The sequence below is a fragment of the Urocitellus parryii genome, chromosome 9, assembly GCF_045843805.1.
Source record: "Urocitellus parryii isolate mUroPar1 chromosome 9, mUroPar1.hap1, whole genome shotgun sequence".
Lineage (NCBI taxonomy): Eukaryota > Metazoa > Chordata > Mammalia > Rodentia > Sciuridae > Urocitellus > Urocitellus parryii.
The window spans coordinates 52,776,303-52,796,258 of NC_135539.1; the positions used below are offsets into that span (position 1 = coordinate 52,776,303).

The following is a 19,956-nucleotide window of genomic DNA, read 5'->3' on the forward strand; positions in this document are numbered from 1 at the left end:
TGATGGGTCAAATAATGGTACAGCAGCAGTAGTTACTCCTGATCAAACTTTTACATTTTTAGTACCCAAACAATCAGCTCAAAAGGTAGAGCTCAATGCAGTATTGCAAGCTTTTATGATGTTCAAAGATTCTACATTTAATTTATTTTCTGATAGTCAGTATGTAGTTAATGCTATCATATCTCTTGAAGATGCTGGTAGGATTTCTCCTTCCTCTACTGTTTTCTCTTTGTTTTCTGCTATACAAAGTCTAATCTGGGATAGAAAGGATCCATTCTTTATAGGACATATCAGAGCACATACAGGATTGCCTGGAGCCCTTAGTTTGGGTAATGAACTAGCAGATAAATCTACACATGACATACATATTTTCTCCACAATAGAAGAAGCTATAAATTTTCATAAAAGGTTCCATGTCAATGCTAATACTTTACAAAAACGTTTTAAAATAACTAAAGAACAAGCCAGACATATAATAAAACAATGTCAAAATTGTGTGACATTTTTGCCACAAGTTAATCTTGGAGTCAATCCTAGAGGACTGATACCTAACCATATTTGGCAGATGGACGTCACACACTTGCCAGAATTTGGAAAATTAAAATATTTACATGTTACAGTTGATACTTCTTCTGGATTTTTGATGGGCTCCCTTCATCCCGGAGAAAAAACTAAAGATGTTATAGCTCATTGCTTACAAAATTTTGCCACTGTGGGTGTTCCTAAACAGTTAAAAACCGATAACGGTCCTGGTTACATCTCCAAGTCTTTTAAACAATTTTGCTCATCATTTGGCATTACTCATATAACAGGAATCCCATACAACCCACAGGGACAAGGCATAGTTGAAAGAGCTCATCAAACTATAAAAATGTACTTATTAAAGCAAAGGGAGGGAATTAGTAAGGGGTATATATCCCCCAAAGATAAACTTAAAATAACCCTTTTTACTCTAAACTTTCTAAATTTGGATGCATCAGGACTTAGTGCTGCGGAAAGACATATGTATCCGAAAAATGTACATAAGCCTAAGGTACTTTGGAAAGATATTCTAACAGGACAATGGAAAGGTCCGGACCCAGTAATAGTCTGGAGTCGGGGCTCTGTCTGTGTTTTTCCACAGGAGGAACAGCAACCAATTTGGATTCCAGAGAGATTAACTAAAACAATTTCTACAGAAAAAGAAGATGATTTGACTCAAATCCATAACAGCTGATATCCAGAGTTCCAGCCTGGCTATTCTTGCATCTGCGACAGTGATTTACCATGGTGCCTTTTTCAATATCTATTTTATTATTTGCATTTTTCCCACATCATAAAGTTCTATTTTATTTTATTTTATTTTACCTTATTTTTTAAGCTCATACAAACCTAGGTTAGTGTTTTTCTGATCAGTTTTATTTTTTTGACTGTGTTTTATTTATTTATTTTTTTTTTTAACTGTAAAGTTTTTAAACATTACAATGGAGATTTCACCTAGCTATAGCTACAAGGCCTTTATTTACTATTGTCTTATATGTTCTATGTTATGTATGCTGTTTTGTGTTGTATGTCTGTATGTGTGTATGTCCATATTTCATTTATAAGGAGCGCTCATGTATATATAGATACAAGTATTCAAAAAAAAAAAAAAAATTTAGTCACGTGACTTATATGGTTTAATTTACTTTAGGTAAACAGCTGTTATTAAATTTTGTTTTTAAAGGTGGTTAACAGATATGTTTGTTTACTTTCACCTTTCCTTTTCATTATATTTCATAATTCTGTTCAGGATAATGTCTCTTTAGCAACATGGCCATAATTCCCATCTCCATCCCAGTGCCGGTGAAGACTAAGACCAAACTACAACTTTTATGATAGCTATCACTATAAACTATATAAATTGATACATCAATCAAAATAACTCAATAAGACTGCTCAATCAAGGACTTAATTTACTTTGGGAGGAAATGGACATATTGATAGACTCCTCCAATTTGAACTGCTCAATCAAGGACTTAATTTACCTTGGGAGGAAATGGACATATTGATAGACTCCTCCACTTTGAACTGCTTACACAACTTGTCTGGACTATGTATCACCTGTATGCATTGTGCTCTATTTGTTGATACAGCGAACTGGTAGTGCTAAATATCTTAGCCGATGTGTCACCAGTGTTTCCAAAGGAGCCTTCAATTGGCTTGGTGTCGTGGCAATTCTGCGTCTTTCTCCCTTCTGCTAGTGATGGTCTAAATTTGGGGGCCAACAGAGGTGAGGCAAGAACCTCACCCCCCCACTGGCACCAAGGTTAAATTTGGGGGCCAACAGAGGTGAGGCAAGAACCTCACCCCCCCACTGGTGCATAGGCCTATTACACAGGTATGGCTATATACTGGACCGGTAGTCAGTGACGGGTATGATTCGGTTACAGTGGTATCAACCTAAGCCAGGAGACTGACGCAATAAGGTCAGTTTTCCCATGACGGGTAAGAACCATATGTGAATTGGACATACCTAACAGGCACGGTCCCTAGCCACATTTGCCTGTTGTTTATTTAAACAGTAGGGGGCAGATGTTAGGAGCCACAGCAAAAATATTGATACAGGCACCTTTGGATTTTATTGACTGCCAGCCAGCAATTCACATTCATATGGTAATTGGACTCATGCTGTCCAGCTGGGCCCAATTTCAGGACTCAGGTTACTCATGTCACTCTTGTAATGGGAGAGTTCCCATTGGTTGGAAAAGGATGGTAGGAGGGTGTTCCGGGGGAAGTGGAAACCCCCCCCCCCCCCCCCCTCAGGTAGACACACACGTGGCGGACCCACCTGTTAGGGAACGCACACGGCCTCTCTCTAAATAAAACTTTGTCTCAGTTTGACTGGCTTGTGTTTTTGTGCCCAACCGGGTTGCAAGATTGCAAGCCCGCGTGCACTGACAGCTCAGCAGGGGATCGCTCAGCAGGGGTGCCGCAGGCAGTGCTCGGCAGCAGGAGCGGGACTCAGCCGGCCCGGGGCCGGGCAGTTTGCGGCAAGTGTGGGGTACTGGGTTCGATCCTCAGCACCACATAAAAATAAAATAAAGATATTGTCTCCAACTACAACTAAAAACCAAAATATTAAAAAAAAGAAATATATTTGTGTGTTTATATATGAATGTACATATATTTGAAGCAGCTTTTTTTCCTCTCTCATAATTATTAGCAAAACATCAGTCCTTAAAATCTTACAAATAAGCATTTTTAAAACAATGAGAAATTAACAAAGTATAAGTATAGCTTGGCCCCTTTTGCATATAGCTCCTGAAAAGGGTCCGTTTTTGACCTCTACTGAACTATCTTAAGATACACCAATATTATGAGTTTTATGACTTGCACCTTCTTTAACCTCAATACATTTCAGCATGCTACAGCTGCAGATCCTGCTATTATTTCAGAATCCAGAAGACTAAGGCATTCTTTCTTTCCTACTCTTACCCTCCCTTCCCCTGGATTCCCACCTCTGCAGCAACAATATGAAAGGACAGATGAAAATCTCAGGAGAACATATAATCAGGAACAGAATAAACACTAATATTATAATACAAAGTTCTGCATATTTACACAATATAATTCTCTAGGATTCCACCTACCACTTGACAGAGCCTAACCCCCACGAACAGTGGGGAAATCTAAAATTAACAAGTCCATCCAAATTCACTCAGATAAATTCAGCTTGTTACACATCCACAATTCTAAATATAAAATCTCAGAACTCAAAAGTTCTCTGAAACTTTGGCCAGTTACAAGCTGTTTATCTCATCAGTAGGCAGAACAGTTAAGAACAAGTGTGCTTCAGAATATAGTGAAAAGAACATTTTCTTCAGAGAGAATACTACACTCCCCTCATCCCAACAGTCACAATTTATTTATCAAGAAGCCAAATAGATATTACATTAATTGGCAAGCATTCTCGAGAAAAATAGCAACTGGTCAAAAACGTTTAATTTTCGGGGCTGGGATTGTGGCTTAGTGGTGGAGTGCTCGTCTAGCATGCACAAGGCACGAGGTTCGATCCTCAGCACTACATAAATATAAAATAAAGATACTGTGTCCACCTAAAGCTTAAGAATAAATATTTTTTTAAAAAGTTTAATTTTCATTAAGATAAAGTGAAGAGAGGTCCCCAGTGACCCTCTTGGAGTTAAGAATTTAGAAATATCAAGTTAAACTACATTTTCATTCAGTGATGATAACTGGGGGCAAATTTAAGTTATACTAACCAGAAAACTAAGAAAGCTGCCTGAAGGTTAAAATTACTAAATGCAATGATTTTTTTAAATTGTTGATTCCATCCTATCATGCATAGAAAATTGAGAGGATTAAAAAAATCTTAATGTAGAATTTCAGTCTTTAAAAAAGAAAACCAATATACCAAATACTTAAAATTGTTGGCCTGGGAGGTCAACACACATGAGTTAAATTGGAATTTACGTGCTTTCTAGTTACATAAGTCTTTCTAGTAACATCATCTACTCTCTACAAATGTCTGTAAACAAAAAAATACTGATCTGCTTCATCTCTTTTCTATTTCTCACTTCATCATCTTCAGTTGCTTATTTAATATTGATCAATATTCCAAAATTACTTAAAAACATGAACATCACCATGAATCTCTTTAAGTCCCTCTTGGGGACTTAAGTCTTTGATGTCCACAAACGTAGACTAGATAACTTTCAACTAATATTTCTTAATAGTTTATTAACATATTCTAATATATAACCTACTGTAAAGGGTGTGTGTCATATAAGAAAAAAAAGTCTAATAAAAATTCATCTAGTACTTACTTTTGTACCATCAAAACAACAATAAAAAATAACTTCCTAGTAATTTTACTACCTAAACACATAGAATACAGACCCCCAAAAACCTTACTAATGGTGCTATCAATTACATTGAGACATTTTTACAACCAAGGAGAATTGAAGAGGAGTCAATATATTTATTGAGCATCTACTCTCAGGTAGGTGTTTTTTTTACATTTTACATTTGATTTTCACAACCATCCTGCAGTTAAGGTGGTTACACATGGTTCAAACATAGGCTCTGGAGCTAGATCCCATGGGTTCTCCAGGGTCTCCTGAATGATCACAGGCAATTTACTTATGTTTCCCATACCTCTGTTGCTTCATTTGTAAAACAGGTATAAGAACAATACCTAAGCCTCAGCAGAGCCATTCTAGAATTCAAGGAGATAATATGTGCAAAATGCCTAGAGGTAATCATGGTCCTCACTGTCATTACAATAATTATTATTATTGTTCCTATTTTACAGATGAGGAAACAGAAGCAATGTAATTGGTGTTAGATTTCCCATTCAAAGTACAAAGTTGATTAAATAAAAAGTCTTCAGGTTTTAAATATGAAAATTCTCAGAAATCCAACTTGTTTCGAAGCATAAGAAAGGGCATGTAGTGAAATGATACGAGGAACAGGTAGGGTTTTGCGGACAAGTGGACACCTGCCAGGAGGGTCGGCCTTGGCCCTGTGTCCTGGTCTGGTCCTGGTCCGGGTCCCGGGTCCCGGGGCCGCCCCGCGGTGGGGCTGGCGACTGATTGGTTTGTGTCCTTTGTACTTCTAAACACAGAAGAGAAGAACACATGCCCGCTCTGCGCCTTCCTTCCCTTGCGGCTGCGGATGCCAACTTCTGCCCGGGCCTAGCCCGCACCCTCCCACGCCGCGGGCGCTCGGAGCTGCCGCACCGCTTCTGAAAGTTGAAGGCGGGAGCAATTCCCATCCCGGGAGCAAAAGACCAGGCTCCACGTTGCTCACAGAAAAAGCGGCCAGTGACAGAAACAGAGAGAAAGGGGTAGAAAGCGTCCAGAACCATTCAAAGACAAGTCCTCGGAGGCTTCGACCCGCTCTCGTCAGCACGGACCAAAGCCCGCGGTCCCAATTCCCACACGGTGCGGGGTTTCCAACACCTTAACCGCGGAGCTCAGGGCCGCAAGACCGCCGCAAGGGTCGCTAGAAGGGGCAGGTGTGAGAGTGGCCAAAGGGGGTCCCCCGTCCTCCGCCACCACCGCCCCCCGACGTGACAGCGCCCAGGCCCGCGACCCTCCCACTCGGACCCGGGCTAGGGCCGGCTCTACTTTCAGAGTCCGCCTGAGCAGGAGAAGGGACGGCGAGACGGGGCCAGGAAAGGCAGGAAGGGCCGGGAGCCGGGCAGGGGCGGGCAGCGAGCTCCGGCTTCGACTTCCTCTGGTGCCTGAAGGCTGGAATCCCGCCCTACCCCCTCCGCCCCGCGGCCCTGCCCGGCCCTGCCCGGCCCCGCACAGAGGTCCGAGCCAGGCTCGGCCGGCCCGGCAGCCCGGAGGCCGCGCGCCCTCCCGCAGGCCTCAGCCCCTACCTTCTCCGGGCGGCGTCGGGTCCCGGCACGGTCGGCTCGGGCCTGCTGCTCCGCCGCTCGCGCTCGGCCTCTCCCGCGGGCTGTAGCGGCCTCCGGGTCTCGGGCGCGGCGGGCGGCGGCGGCTCCTCCTTCTCAGGGGCGGGAGGAGGAGACTCCGCCACCGGAGCCGCCTCCCGGCAGGAAGCGACTCTGCGGCACCGCCTCCTCCGCGCGGCGGCTCCTGCTCCTGAGGCAGCCGCCGCCGCCCTCTCCCTCCGGAAACGCATTCCTCCCGGGCCGCGTCAGCCAAGCCTGAGGCGAGGAGGAGAAGGAGGCTGGGAGACCCGGGCCTAGACAAAGGAGCGGGCCCGGACAAGAGTGGGCCTGGGGAGGCGACGGAGGCCTGGGGAGGGACACTGTGGAAGCCTTGGCTGTGCCTCTGTAGCCTTCTCTGCCAAGGGAGGGAGGTGTTGGGGAGTGACCCAGCGCTCCGCAGGCCCTTGGTGAGCTGTAGCAGCCTCCCTGAGACTGGACCTACTTTCCTGTTAGGCCCTGAGTTGTGCTTCCTCAAAGTCGCACCTCCGCGATTTGATCCCTGAAAGCCCTGGGAGCTCCCCAGCCACTCCCCGGGCAAATTAGAGGGTTAGTCCTCCACCCTGCAGGGCCTCTTGGGGACAAAAAACGACACTGTCCTCTCAAAAGGGAATTAGCTAGAAGCAATGTTTTTCCGGTGTAATAGTGTGCCTTACTTGTCTATAAGAAACTTGAAGATTTAGAAAAGAGCTGAGTGGCAAGAAAGGGGAGGGGGCGGGGCGGGGGGGGGATGAGGAACTTTTAGAGGAAAAACTGATGAGTTGAGAAGATGCTTTTGGTAGATTTATCTGGAAGTCCATGTGTGGGGAAATAAGGATGAGAAGGAAAATTCTCAAATTTAAGAGTACATATTCTCATTTCTCCTCATTTTTTCCCCTCTTTAGGTGGAGTTGGGGGCTGGAAAAAGAACATTTAGAAGAAAAGGGAAACACTCATTATGAGATTGACTGGGCACATTTTGATTATAGAGGATTGAAATCTGTACCAACCAACATCATACTGAAACCTGGTAATACAGACTATGTGGCTGGCAAGCTGCCATCAGGTTAGCAGAAAATGTGGGTTGCCACCTGGGGAACTGTAGCACCCTGTTGGGAACAGAGAGAGCTCAAATTACCAGATTTATGAACCTGCGAAGTAGTGTTTCTGTTGTTAGAGATTAGAGACTGGGATGCTCATTTGGCTGTCAATATTAAATAGAAGATGAAGTGATCCCATCTATGGAAAATCTGCACGTTGCTCACTAGCAAAATCAAATCTATTGTTTAGCCAGTCTCTGAAGACCTCTAAGAAATGAGCATTATTTCTCCTGACTAATATTTGGCAAGCTTAAGAGGCTAAATGATATTTCTATATTAACAACTCTATTAGAACTCAACGTTCTTGAATTTAAAGGTATTGGCTTCACCACTGTTCAAAATTGGTCCATTCTTAGCATAGGAAATTGTGTAGTTTGAGATAAAGCACAATCTTTCCATATTTGACTTGCAAGGATCTGTATTTCCCAGAATTTCTTCCCTATGTCCACATTTACACAACTCTAAATTAGTCTCTCAAAGTATCAAGCAAAGTTCCAAGACACATAATCGGGGTTCAGCTAATATTTGATAAATGAATGAATAGATTCTCTTGTTCCCCAGAGATCAATCTAGAGCATTTGCCTAAACTGAATTGTGAATAGCAATTTACACGCAGAATGCATGAGCTATGAGGAAAAATGAAATTAAATAAATATATTCTTTAAGAAAAGTAGTAGTTGGTCAGGAGTATGACTACTTGTGATCTCATTCAAATATTGACAAGTGCATAGTTAACTGAAATTTATGAATACTCCATAGAAAGTTGATCTGCCTTATAATGCTTAAGGGGAAATCCTATTAAGTAGATACAGTGCTGATTACATTGCTAGGTCACACCTTGATAGACCATTAAATTCAAGATAAATCTATACCTTACCCACAAAATTTCCCAATTGTCATAAATTGTTTTCTACTGTCTCATGTGTCATCATTATGTTAAATAACTAGAGTTGTCCTTTTCTTTAGTTTTGGTATCATATTACTTGCTCTTCAAAATATAGAAGGTTCTTCAAACCTACTATTTTCAAAAATTAAGTTTCAAAGTTGTTCAATGAAAATGTTGCCATGCCTAGGTTTATTCAATTAGCCTTTTATTCCTATTTCTACATAAAATTATAAAAAGGCTTCCACAAATAAAAGAAACCTTTATTATTAAGATGCAAAAGAAGCTAAAGGCTTCTCTGGAAACCTTATTTTCTCCTTGCAACAGTGGGACCACAGTGGATTACTGAGCTTAAATTTAGTAAATTGAATTTAATCGTGATTATGAAGCACTGGATTTGAAGTATAAGTGAGTCAATGTTGTCTTCAGGAATGGACAGCTATCTCTCTCTTGTGGACTGAGCACTCTTGGAATTTAGGCTCTCAAATACTATTCCCTTCAGTGAGCCACAAATCATCCCATGGTAACTTGAAGGCTTTTCAATCTTTGAGAGTAGAAACCTCCTTAAACAGTATAAATTTTTATGAGCCAACAGTTGAGTGCACATCCATTTATAAATCATTTTTCAAGCACAATAACATTCATAAGGTAAGACCACCTCCCCACCCCAGGGTTAGAACAAAGGATGAATACCTGCATTGTGAGAATAGATGCATACCCAAGAACAAATTTTTCCATTGATTGGCATAACACAGTTCCATTTTTAAATAAGCAGAGTAACCTTGTGTTCTGGTATCCCAAGATAGTACCAGCTTGTTACTGAAGCATAATTATTAATAGTTCCCCTTTTCATTCTCAAAGTTATATTCTGGTATGAATGATAAATTATATGGTCACCCTATGAATAAGGATGTTCAGACTATGAAGAGCAAGGAGTAACTAGAAATTCAAGGTAATTCAAAGGGACATATTACAAATCAGGTTCTAGGTTTATAGCTAAAGATCAATTTCAACAATGATAATAGTAAAAGTAAAAGTGCATGGGGGTGAGTGTGCAGAATTAGGCAGTTCCTGTAGATGAAGAGACCCTACTGGTGGATTTAATTAGGGAGAAAAAATCTTGAAAGTAGCCTGGCTAAACAATAGAACTTGGATTTTAAATACCATTATAAATGAATATGACTGTGGTTAGAGCAAATTGATTAATGGTGACTAGGTGAGTCTTTGGCTACTTTTCCAAGAACCATGTCTACAGAGTGACCTAGATACATTTTTCTCATTGGTCACATCCAGCTACTTAGAATATAACTTCTTAAACATTAAAAAAGGAGGAGGAGGAGAATGGAAAGAAGAAAGGGGAGGGGGAGGAAGAAGAAATAAAGGAACAAGGATAGATGGTTCTGATAACGTCCTATAATACTAATATAGAAGTTCTTCAGAATCATATCTCCATTCCATTTCCTAAGATACTAAAATTTTGCTTTTAAAACATAAATGTATATGCCTTGTAAAAAGCAGCCCTGGGAATTGTTGACCTTTTAAAAATACCAAGAAAGGGTGACGGTACTTAAAGTTCTTCCTTTTTCTGTCTCCAAATGTATAATGTTCAAAAAGTCATATAATGCAGAGAAACTGGAAGTTTGTTTATTTTGCAACTTTTTGTTTTGGGTTTCAGGGCTTCCCTTTAGTGCCACCCCTCAATACTCTGCCTAAAAAACCGTGGAAAATTAATTTTGCTACAAGGCAGCCACCAACTGAGTATGTATAGTATTTCAGTGCACTTGACCAGCCTGAAAAGTACAGGGCTTAACTAGTGCTTCATTTCTCAACTTATCTAAAAGTAAGGTGGAAAATGGCAGAACATTCTGACCGGATTTGTAATGTGTCCTTTATAGTTTAGGCTAGCCATTAAGTCTTTTCCTTTTCTAGATAGTTAACAGTGGCTGGATTATAGCTTTGAATGTGGGTCACTAATGAGTAAGGCTGCCTCCACTGGCTCAGCTTCCTGTTTTCCATATATAGTGTCCCATTTTTTCTCTCGTTCAGTCCACACAGTGCAGCTTCCACTGGGTGTGAGCATTCCTTGCCAACATTCAGATGCTGAACATTTTTAAGTGCCTGAGGGAGGAGTGTTTTGGGGCAGCTCTTTTCAAACACTGAGTTTCTTCAGCTGTAGAAGGGAATGTGCCTTCCCAAATAAGAATAAAGAATATGCCAAATATAAGCAGTTAAATAGCACTGCAGTTATTTTTGGGAACCAGGGTCATTTAGTACAGGAAATGAGTACCAACGGGTTATAGCTAGTGACTATGAAACAACATTTCTTTCCTAATTTAAGTACTTGAGTATCTAGAGAAAAATCAGCAGTGGCATTTTGAATTAGGAACAGCTTGATTTAGGCCAGTTTCGTTAAAAAGTAGGAAACATAGGTAAGCAAGACCATCTTCCCTGCACTCACCCCCACAATGTTCAGTTTAATCCTCATAGTATATTATCTAAGACAGAGTTCTTGCCCCACCCAGATCTTGTTCCATGCTTATAAATGGGATATTACAAACCCCTAAAATTGTAAACAAAATTTCATTTATAGATAGATACACGGGTTTAATGGGATCTTAACCCCAAAACATTAGAAACCACTATTTTAAACACATACACGATCAGTCCCTTTTTTGGACTAAATGCCTAAACAAATGTCTTTGTTATTATCCTGAAATTTTAAGTCATAGGTTGATTAGTCTTACTTGAAACAAGTTTCAAAACATCAGTTTGTACTTCCAAGTATTTTGTTATAATAAGATTTTCACAGCATGTTGTTGAACCTGTAGGTGGAAGAACAGGAAAAGTAACCAAATCATGCAACTACAGATTGCTGTTTTTGTTTGCTTTTCAAAGTAAAGTAAGTTTCAAAGAGAAATTAGAATTTTTTTTTTAATTCCCAAATTCCAATTTAGGGGCTGGGGATTTAGTTCAGTGATAAACTGCATGCTTAGCATGTGTAAGGCCTGGGTTCATTCCCCCAAAATCAAATCAACACAAATTAATTTCCAGTTAATACACTGAGACTCAAATACCTTCATATTATATCTAAAAATCAATTAAAAGCTGTTGTAAATTTTTAATGAATTGAGAATTCTAAATAAACATATTTTCTAACAATATTCTCAGAGCATTTGGAAAAACAAGCCTTGTGACACTCTGCTTTAAGATTTCTACATGGTTGTTGGCTGATGTCATAGGTTTTTCCCTCTAGGATCACAAGAATTCCCTATTTAGAACTGCTTGTAGCTGCCAGCTGGGTAATGTTTTAAACTGAAAAAATTTTGCATATTGTGTTATTCTATTGTAATTAGAATGAAATAATCTTAGTCTGAAAGGTTTGATGGTTTAGCTCTTTAATATCTTTGTATGCCTGATTCTCCTTCATTTATCTAAGTTTATACCATATTCCTAAACTACCCATTTCTCTTTTATTATAAAATAAATTCTCCTTAGTTATAAATTCTCCAAAAACTTCCATATGCCTAAAATGTCAGCTATACTGTTTTTTTTTTTTTTTCTGACATCAGAATATTGTTCTTGGAAGTGAAACACTTCAATCAAAATTTTATCAGTAGCGTGGTACAAGTGGAGCTTGCCTATAATCCAAGATAGTTGGGAGAATGACGTAGGAAGAAGGAAAGTCAAGCACAGCCTGTGTAATTTAAAGAAACCCTATCTCAGAATAAAAGAAGGCAGGGGGATGTAGTTTAGTGGTAGAATGCTTGCCTAGAATATGCAAGGCCCTGCGTTCAATCCCCAGCACTGGGAAAATATATATATATATATATATATATATATATTTTTTTTTTTACCCATAAATGCATAAATGTTGCTGATTTGTAATACCTAGTACATGGAATATGGGAAACTGAATTATTACTTTTAAGAAATTTGTCTGTAATTGATTAAATAAATTTGAATATATCCATGGACTAAAATAGTTAAAAGATTTAAATAAAAATAAGCTATACAAGATATGTTGGGCTATAATCCCTGATGTGAAGTATTATAGTATCATCCACATTTTATAGCCAAGGAAACTGAGACAGGAGCAGCTACACTGCATAACTATATGCAATAGTAACTACATGCTGCATTAAGTTATAGAACACAGATTGAAACTGAGGCCACAATAATTGAGGTCAGCGCTGGCAAAGATAGTGTCTGCTCTGATTGAGCTCCACTATGGCAAACTGATCTGATTCTGGTGTTCAAGAAAAAGAAGTAATCTGTAAGCCATGCTTTCCATATCAGCATTTATGAAAGTAATTAAGTGACATTTTCATTTGTGTGTTACTCCTTGTCTATCGTCTTAGTTGACACAGAACTGGATGGGCATGAGATTGCTATTAGGTACTCATTTTTTCTAACAATCATATACATCTATATACATACAAAGGATGACATCAGATTATAATTGTTATATACCAGGTGTGTGGGCATAAAGTTGTTCAATCAAATCATTCAAAGTTTGTCAGTTACATATTTTTCATCAGACACCTTAAAGATTTTTTTCTTAAGGGCAGTGACCATATCTTAGGTGTTTGTATGACTAACACAATATTATTTATTTATTTATATATATATATATATATACACACACACACACACACACACACACACACACACACACATGATGACATTACTTCCCTTTACATTTAAAGTAAAATCACCCACCCTTCTTCCTCTTAAACTATTACCCATTAAGATGGCTGCTTTTAAAACAAAATTCCTAAAATATAACGAGTATTGACAAGGATGCAGAGAAATTGGAACATTTATGCATTTCATAGGGGTATAAAATGGCACAATGGCTATGGAAAACAATGTGGAGGTTCTTCAAATAACTGAAAAAAATTTGAAGCAAAGTTTCCAAGAGATATTTTTCACCCATGTTCATAGCAGCATTATATGCAACGCTACATAGTGAAAGTACCTCAAGTATCCACCAGTGGATGAATGGATAAATAAAATAGTATTGGAATAGTATTCAGTTTTACAAGAGAATAAAATTATGATGTATGCTACAACATGGATGAACCTGAGGATATTATGCTAAATGAAATAGTCCCCCAAAAGACAAATTCTATACAATTGCCTTTGTGAGTTACTTGGAATAGAAAATTCATAGAAACAGAAAATAACAAGTATGGTTGTCATGGGCTGAGGGCCTCGGGGAATAAGGAATTGTTATTTTCTGGGATACAAAGCTTCAGTTTTGCAAGATGAAAAGCATTCTGGAGATTGGTTAAGATGATAAATGTTATGTATATTTAATCACATTTTAAAGAATTACACATTTCCTGGGTTTGGAATACTGAAAAGAATTAGAAATAGTGATAACCCCAAAGCAATGAGCACAGACAGTATTGAAATTATGGTTCATTGGAAATATCAACCTCCATCAATCAGATGCTTGAAAAATGACTAATTCCAACCTGAAATGGGACTGACAGATTGGGGTGTGTGTGTGTGTGTGTGTGTGTGTGTGTGTGTGTGTGTGTTGTGTACACACCAGGAAAAAAAGGAAACTAGATTAATTTGTTTGCATGAAAAGGACACAACAGTCAGCTTGAAAAAGACTTCTATTGTCCATGCTGGGACAATTTGCACATCAGAAGAAGAAAATATCCACAATTTACTCAAACAGATCGAATGAGTTATTTTTTCAAAAGGAAAAAGAATATAGAAAAGGTTAAAAAATCCAAGTGACTAAACAGGAATTTTTTAAAAGAAAAACAATTAAAAACAAAAACCTTTGGTCACTCTAGAAGCAGCCAGAAGACTAACTTCTTGCTCTGGAAATTGGTAATTAGAGGGAAGGAATTATGCAATTAAAACAAATCCTGCATCTCTGATACAAATTGTTTAGCTAATATCTAAGTAACAGTATTTGACTAAGCAAAATTCTTCTTTACATAAGAATAAAGTAATAAACCACCTTTGGTGGTCCCGGCACTATCATTGGCTCTGAAGGCTGAGGCAGGAGGATCACAAGTTCCAGGCTAGCCTCAGCAATAGTAAGGCCCTAGGCAACATAGCCAGACCTGTCTCAAAATAAAAAATAATAAAGCCTGGGGATGTTACTCAGTAGTGAAGTACCCCTGGGTTTAATCCCTGATACAAAAAAAAAAAAATGTAGAAATAAATGATAAAAGTACAAAATTACTATTGAGATAATTGGTTCTAAAAATCATCAGGATAAAATTTGCTGGAAACTTTACAATAGAAGGATTGGGCTCCTTCTACCTGCACTCAAAGATCAATCTCAGCATCACTATAATTCTATCAGCAGATCTGTGCTTTTTAATGTGATGCATTATGACATTTCAAACTACTCCTGTGAAATATTTATGCAAAAAGAAATTGAATTAAAATTTGTAATGGTTTGGACATGAAGTGTCCCCCAAAAGGTCTTGTGTGAACACAGGAATATTCCAGAGGTAGAACTATTGGATTGTGAAAACTGTAACTTAACCAGTCCATCCTAATGTGAATGGATTAACAGTGTTAACCACAGGCAGGTGGGGCATGGCTGGAGGAGGTGGAGCACTGGGGGCTGCCTTGGAAGAATTCACCTCCCCTGTAATCCATCCCCCCCCCCAACTCTCTACTTCTTGTTGCCATGAATGGAGCAGTGCTCCTTCCTTCACCAGCCTCTGTGCCTTAATGTCCTAGCTTATTTGAGCTAGCATACCAGGCAAAGGCTCAACCATTGAGCTACACACCTCCTCTGTGAGCCTTATCTCTTTCATCTCTTAAAGGAAGATAGTAATGACCTCTTTCTCTGGGTTCTTATGGATAGTGAATTAAATGAGACAATATATGTAATATAAGAACTTACTGAAATGCTACATGTAATGAAAATGATAATGCTGGAACGTATTTTAACTCCTTTCCTTTAAAACAACTTGGGGTACCCCAGGGCCAGTCTCATTGGCGCAGCAGGACAGTGGAAATTCCCCTGGGGCCTTGTTCAGTACCTTTCCTACTCAAGACGTTTTTATTTTTCTCAGTTATGTCATTATGTGAGTGGACTAGTTAGAGCTTTTTAAGAATGCTGGGTATAGTGCTAATCTCTTCAAAGCAGTGGGAGTGTTTATCTTGGTGAGTATTCAAAGACCCTCAGAGATCAAAGGACAGGAGAGTAAAAGTAATTTCTGAACCAGGAGGAGCCAAGGCCGCTTACTGATGACAGCCTCCAAATGCTGCTGGGCTGCCCTATTATGTAAAGCAGAGCAGAAAACACATCAAGTGTTTTCTCTCTGGAACTCTGACAAATGTTAAATATGCCCTGGTGCACCCAGGGACCCACACCCTACTGACCAAAATTGGCATGGGAGAGGCAAGACTTTAAAAGAAATTATACTTCAGTGAACCAAGAGGCTTAAAATAGGAGAAAGGAGAGAAAAAGAAGAGTACATTAAATTAAGGTGCTAAGAGAGTAATCTCTGCTGTTTGGAGCCAGCCTAAGTTGTGAGGGGAATTTGATTTCAGAAGAACTCAAAGCCACGGGCTGGCATTCACAGATGAACATGTACAATTCTCAACATTAAGCAACTGGAGTGGATACGAAATACTTGGTACCCTCAGCCAAGGCATGATTGGGATTCCTACAGTGTTCAGGACTGAGTTACAGTCAGCAGTCACAGATCAGAAGGGCCTGAATGTTCTCCTTTTTTTCTTGAAAACAGTCACTGGAATAAAAGAAAAAAAGAAACAAAATAAAACAGTATTTCCATGTGAAAAATCCCCGACCTGTAGGAAATTTTGCCTATAATGAGAATAAAGAGATCGCAAAGATGACGGCTCTGAAACATAAAATGAAAGTTCTCCACATATTAAATATCAGAATGTAAAACTGTGAAGAGTGTGTAAGAGGGGAGGGAGTTCTGCAGGGAATCAAGACAGGTTAGTGCTCAGGCCAGAGCTACAGCTGTAGGGAGGTTGAACAAGTTAAGATTTTGTACACAGAAAGTACCTGAGACTCTAGAAGAAATAAATGCCTTAGCAGCACTGGAGCATTCAGATCAACTCAGGACAGTCGCCCTGAGAATGTCAAGTCTACCCCAGTGATGACAAAGGTGGGGTGTGACTCTTCTGCTTAGCAGTGAAGGAAATTAGAATAAACTCATGCCTTGGATTCAGGTTGAAGAAAATGATTGTTAAGGAGGAATTAGTCACTGAAGTTACAGAACATTCATCTTTGATGATCTTTGTAAACAGGCTATATTTTTATTTACCACTAATTCAAACTTTAAGGTAGAGGAACATGATAAGTGATTTCTCATCCCTTCTTAGACTTTTTGATTTGCAGAATTAGGTATGCTCTATTCCATGGGTTATTAAAGAGGAATATTTTGACTGGCCCTAGGACAGAAAAGCAGAATTCAGCTTGTGTCAGATATTACAAAAAAAATACTTAATGAAATTACTGGCATAAAATATTACCTACATTTGAGGACACATTTTTTTTTCTGTACAGAATGACTAATCCAAAACAGGCCTGCCATGTAAATTAGCATTACCATCTCAAGCATATCAAAAGTTTTGCAGCTGGTCAATCAGGATGTTATGCAAAAATAGGTGGAAAGGAAATAGCTTTTACAGCTATTCCATTTTGATTAGATTTTGATATGAGGAGCTTTTGAATATCTGCTCTTATATTTTGATATTTTTATAATACATTGAAAATAAATATATATCTCTTTTGCATAAATCTATATCTTAATGTTACTTAAAAACAGAACAATATTGGCACTATTTCACGTAGATCTGTAGTTTGGTTTTGAGCTTGCTACATTACAGTGTAGAATTAAAAGAAAAAGAATTATTTTTTTGCAGTGCTGGAGATGGAATTCCAGAACAATGAGTATACTGACAGCTCTTATATTAAGAGAACTCCAAATTTCAGTATAAAAATCTTTTATTGTGGGGTAGTGTTTTCCTAGTAAACATTCATATGCAATTTAAACTGTTTCAGCTTATATCAGCTTAGAGCATTTTTAGTTAAGAAAAATTGTTTTTTTTAATTTTAATCTTAATTTTGTATGGCTATTATTGTGTGTTCACTTGGAAAATGCAATTCTAAGTATTATTCTAGTCATTATTTTTTTTCCTCAACAGGTTTTCTGACAGCATTTTCTTTCACAGACTAGAAATATGTACTGATCACTCTTCTCTTGCCAAACTATGGGCAGAGAAGTTATCCTAAAATGAGGCTGAGAGGTGGAAACAGTATGTGAGTGATTAAAAAAAGGAAATGAAACCATAGGCAGAAAAGACACAGAGGATGGCTCAAAAGATAAGCTAGAAGGTAAAGAAGGGTGATTCCACATGAAAGAACCCAGGAAAAAGCTATGAACTTTTATAAATATTTAGTCATGACTGCAGAATTATCCCAAATAGTTCAGTCATGGTAAAGGAACAGAAAGAAGAAACTAAACTAGGTTCAGATTAGAAGCAAATATCACATACTAACACACACACACACACACACACACACACACCACATACACAAAACAAACAAAAAAGGCATATTTTGCATATTTCTTTTTCCTTTTTTTTTTTTTTTAGTACCAGGGATTGAACCCAGGAGTACTTAACCACTGAGCCACATCACCAGTCCTTTTTTATATTTTATTTAAAGACAGTGTCTCACTAATTTGTTTAGGGCCTCACTAAATAGTGGAGGCTGGTGTTGAACTGGAGATTCTCTTGCCTCATCCCCAGAATTGCTGGGATTATAGGTGTGTGCCACTGCACCTGGCTATTTTGCACATTTCTAATAGGCTATTGATGATTTTTTCTGTCCCCAAAAAGGAACATTAGAAATAAGTGTTGAAATAAAAACATAGGTTTGTTCTAAAGATCAGGAGAGGCCTGTCTCCCAAATTTAAAAATCAGAAATGAACTTTTAGGATCCTGGTTTTTAACTTCTTTGCATTTTACATACATTGAAGAATAAATTTATCAGTTTAAGAATAGATATAATAGTCTGTCTTATTCTACTTGAAATAGAAAATATGCTTTACTGGTTATCTATGTTATTTTGAAGTGAATACTTTTAAAATCTTAGTAGAACTTCTCATAGTACATAAACTTCTTCAGTAAGAGCCAGATTTTCTAATGACATCAAAAGTCTCCATCTTTCAAATGAAAAAAGTGTAGAGGTTTTGAAATTGTAAGTACTGTAAATTTCAGATCATGACATCATATTTCTTCTGACAGAATATAAAGACAAGGTGTAATCTAACTTCTTGGGGAAAAAAGTAAATATGAATAAATTGAATTTTTATTTCCTAGTAATAAATGAAAATATTGGGATAAAATCAACTGCCTTGTTTTCAAATGCTTTTCATATAGTTTACCATATTAAGATATAAAACATTTAAATTAAAGAGAAGAATACAATGAAGTATCATGGATTCATCATCAGACTTCCTAGTTATCAGGATTTTGCCATCTTTGCAAAAAGATGAGGGGTTTTTTTCCCCCATTTTTGAAGTATTTGGAAGAAAAAAACAGTCTGTGAGAGTACACTTTACACTTACGCTCTTCAGCACAAATTTTTGAAAAGATGAGCATTTTTATAGCCATAATATCATCACAACAAAAAACATAACATTTCCCCCCTTAATATATAATATCAAATCCATAATCATATTTTACTGATTATCTAAAAAATTTTTTTTGCAGTTAGTTTGTTCAAATCAGAACCCAAAGTAGATAAATACCCACAAATCCAAACCAGAACCAGAAAGCAGCCATAATACCACCCATGGTTGTTAGGTCCTTTATGTCTGTAATATCCATAACAGTAACTCAACATTTCTTTTTTCCCTCAAGCTACCAGGTTGCTGAAAAGCTATGTCAGTTTATCCTGTAGAAATGTTTATTTTAAGTATGTAGTTTAAAGGCTTAAATAATACAGTAGCTCAGAAAGTATTTGGAATCTTACCAAATATATAATTAAAGACCTTCGGGGATTTTTTATTACTTCCGATGAAATTAACCCTTAGAGTATTTATTTCATCCCAATTTACAAATGAAATAATAAAAAATAGGCCCCTTGTGAATTTGCCAAATTAACCTCCACTTTCTCCTTATAATAAGATTTGCCTTTTAAGAGAGCAATCCAGATGTAGAAATGTGCTTCATTGTTATCATTAGGTTTTAGAAAATGTTCAGACTCTAGTGGACTGGCACATTGAAACTAGCCCTGAATTATCATTCTTGCTTTCTTATCGCTCATACTAACAGCTCTCATTTCTTTAACCTGGAGTGTATGTTGTGTAGTTAAGAACTTGCTAGATATTTTTTGTATATTATCTCATTAAATGTTCAAGATACACATTGTCGGTCCTGTTTTATAGAAATATTTCAAGCCAGATTCGTGTGACAGAAAGCCTATAGTCTTTTATTTTTTTGTCTTTGCTTTGTTTGGGGGTGTTTTGTCTGTTTGATTTGGTGCTGGAGATGGAACGCAGGGCCCTGCACATGCTGGTTAGGTG

The 19,956-nt window shown here is 38.2% G+C and overlaps 1 protein-coding gene and 1 long non-coding RNA gene across 4 annotated transcripts in view; one reads left to right on the forward strand and one right to left on the reverse strand.

Moving 5' to 3' along the window:
• Itgb1 (integrin subunit beta 1) overlaps positions 1-6,514 on the reverse strand; it is a 55,106-nt gene extending 48,592 nt beyond the window's left edge. Inside the window, exon 1 of one of the 2 annotated variants that reach the window (XM_026405169.2) lies at positions 6,368-6,514. The gene's annotated coding sequence lies outside the window, so the exon portion shown is untranslated. The remainder of the gene's footprint in view (positions 1-6,367) is intronic. The other variant, XM_026405170.2, reaches the window with a different exon arrangement.
• A 58-nt stretch (positions 6,515-6,572) lies between these two features.
• LOC113194185 (uncharacterized) overlaps positions 6,573-19,956 on the forward strand; it is a 168,275-nt gene continuing 154,891 nt past the window's right edge. For both annotated transcript variants that reach the window (XR_013344289.1, XR_003302242.2), the window contains exons 1-2: positions 6,573-6,849; positions 7,324-7,484. This is a non-coding gene — a long non-coding RNA (uncharacterized LOC113194185). The remainder of the gene's footprint in view (positions 6,850-7,323; positions 7,485-19,956) is intronic.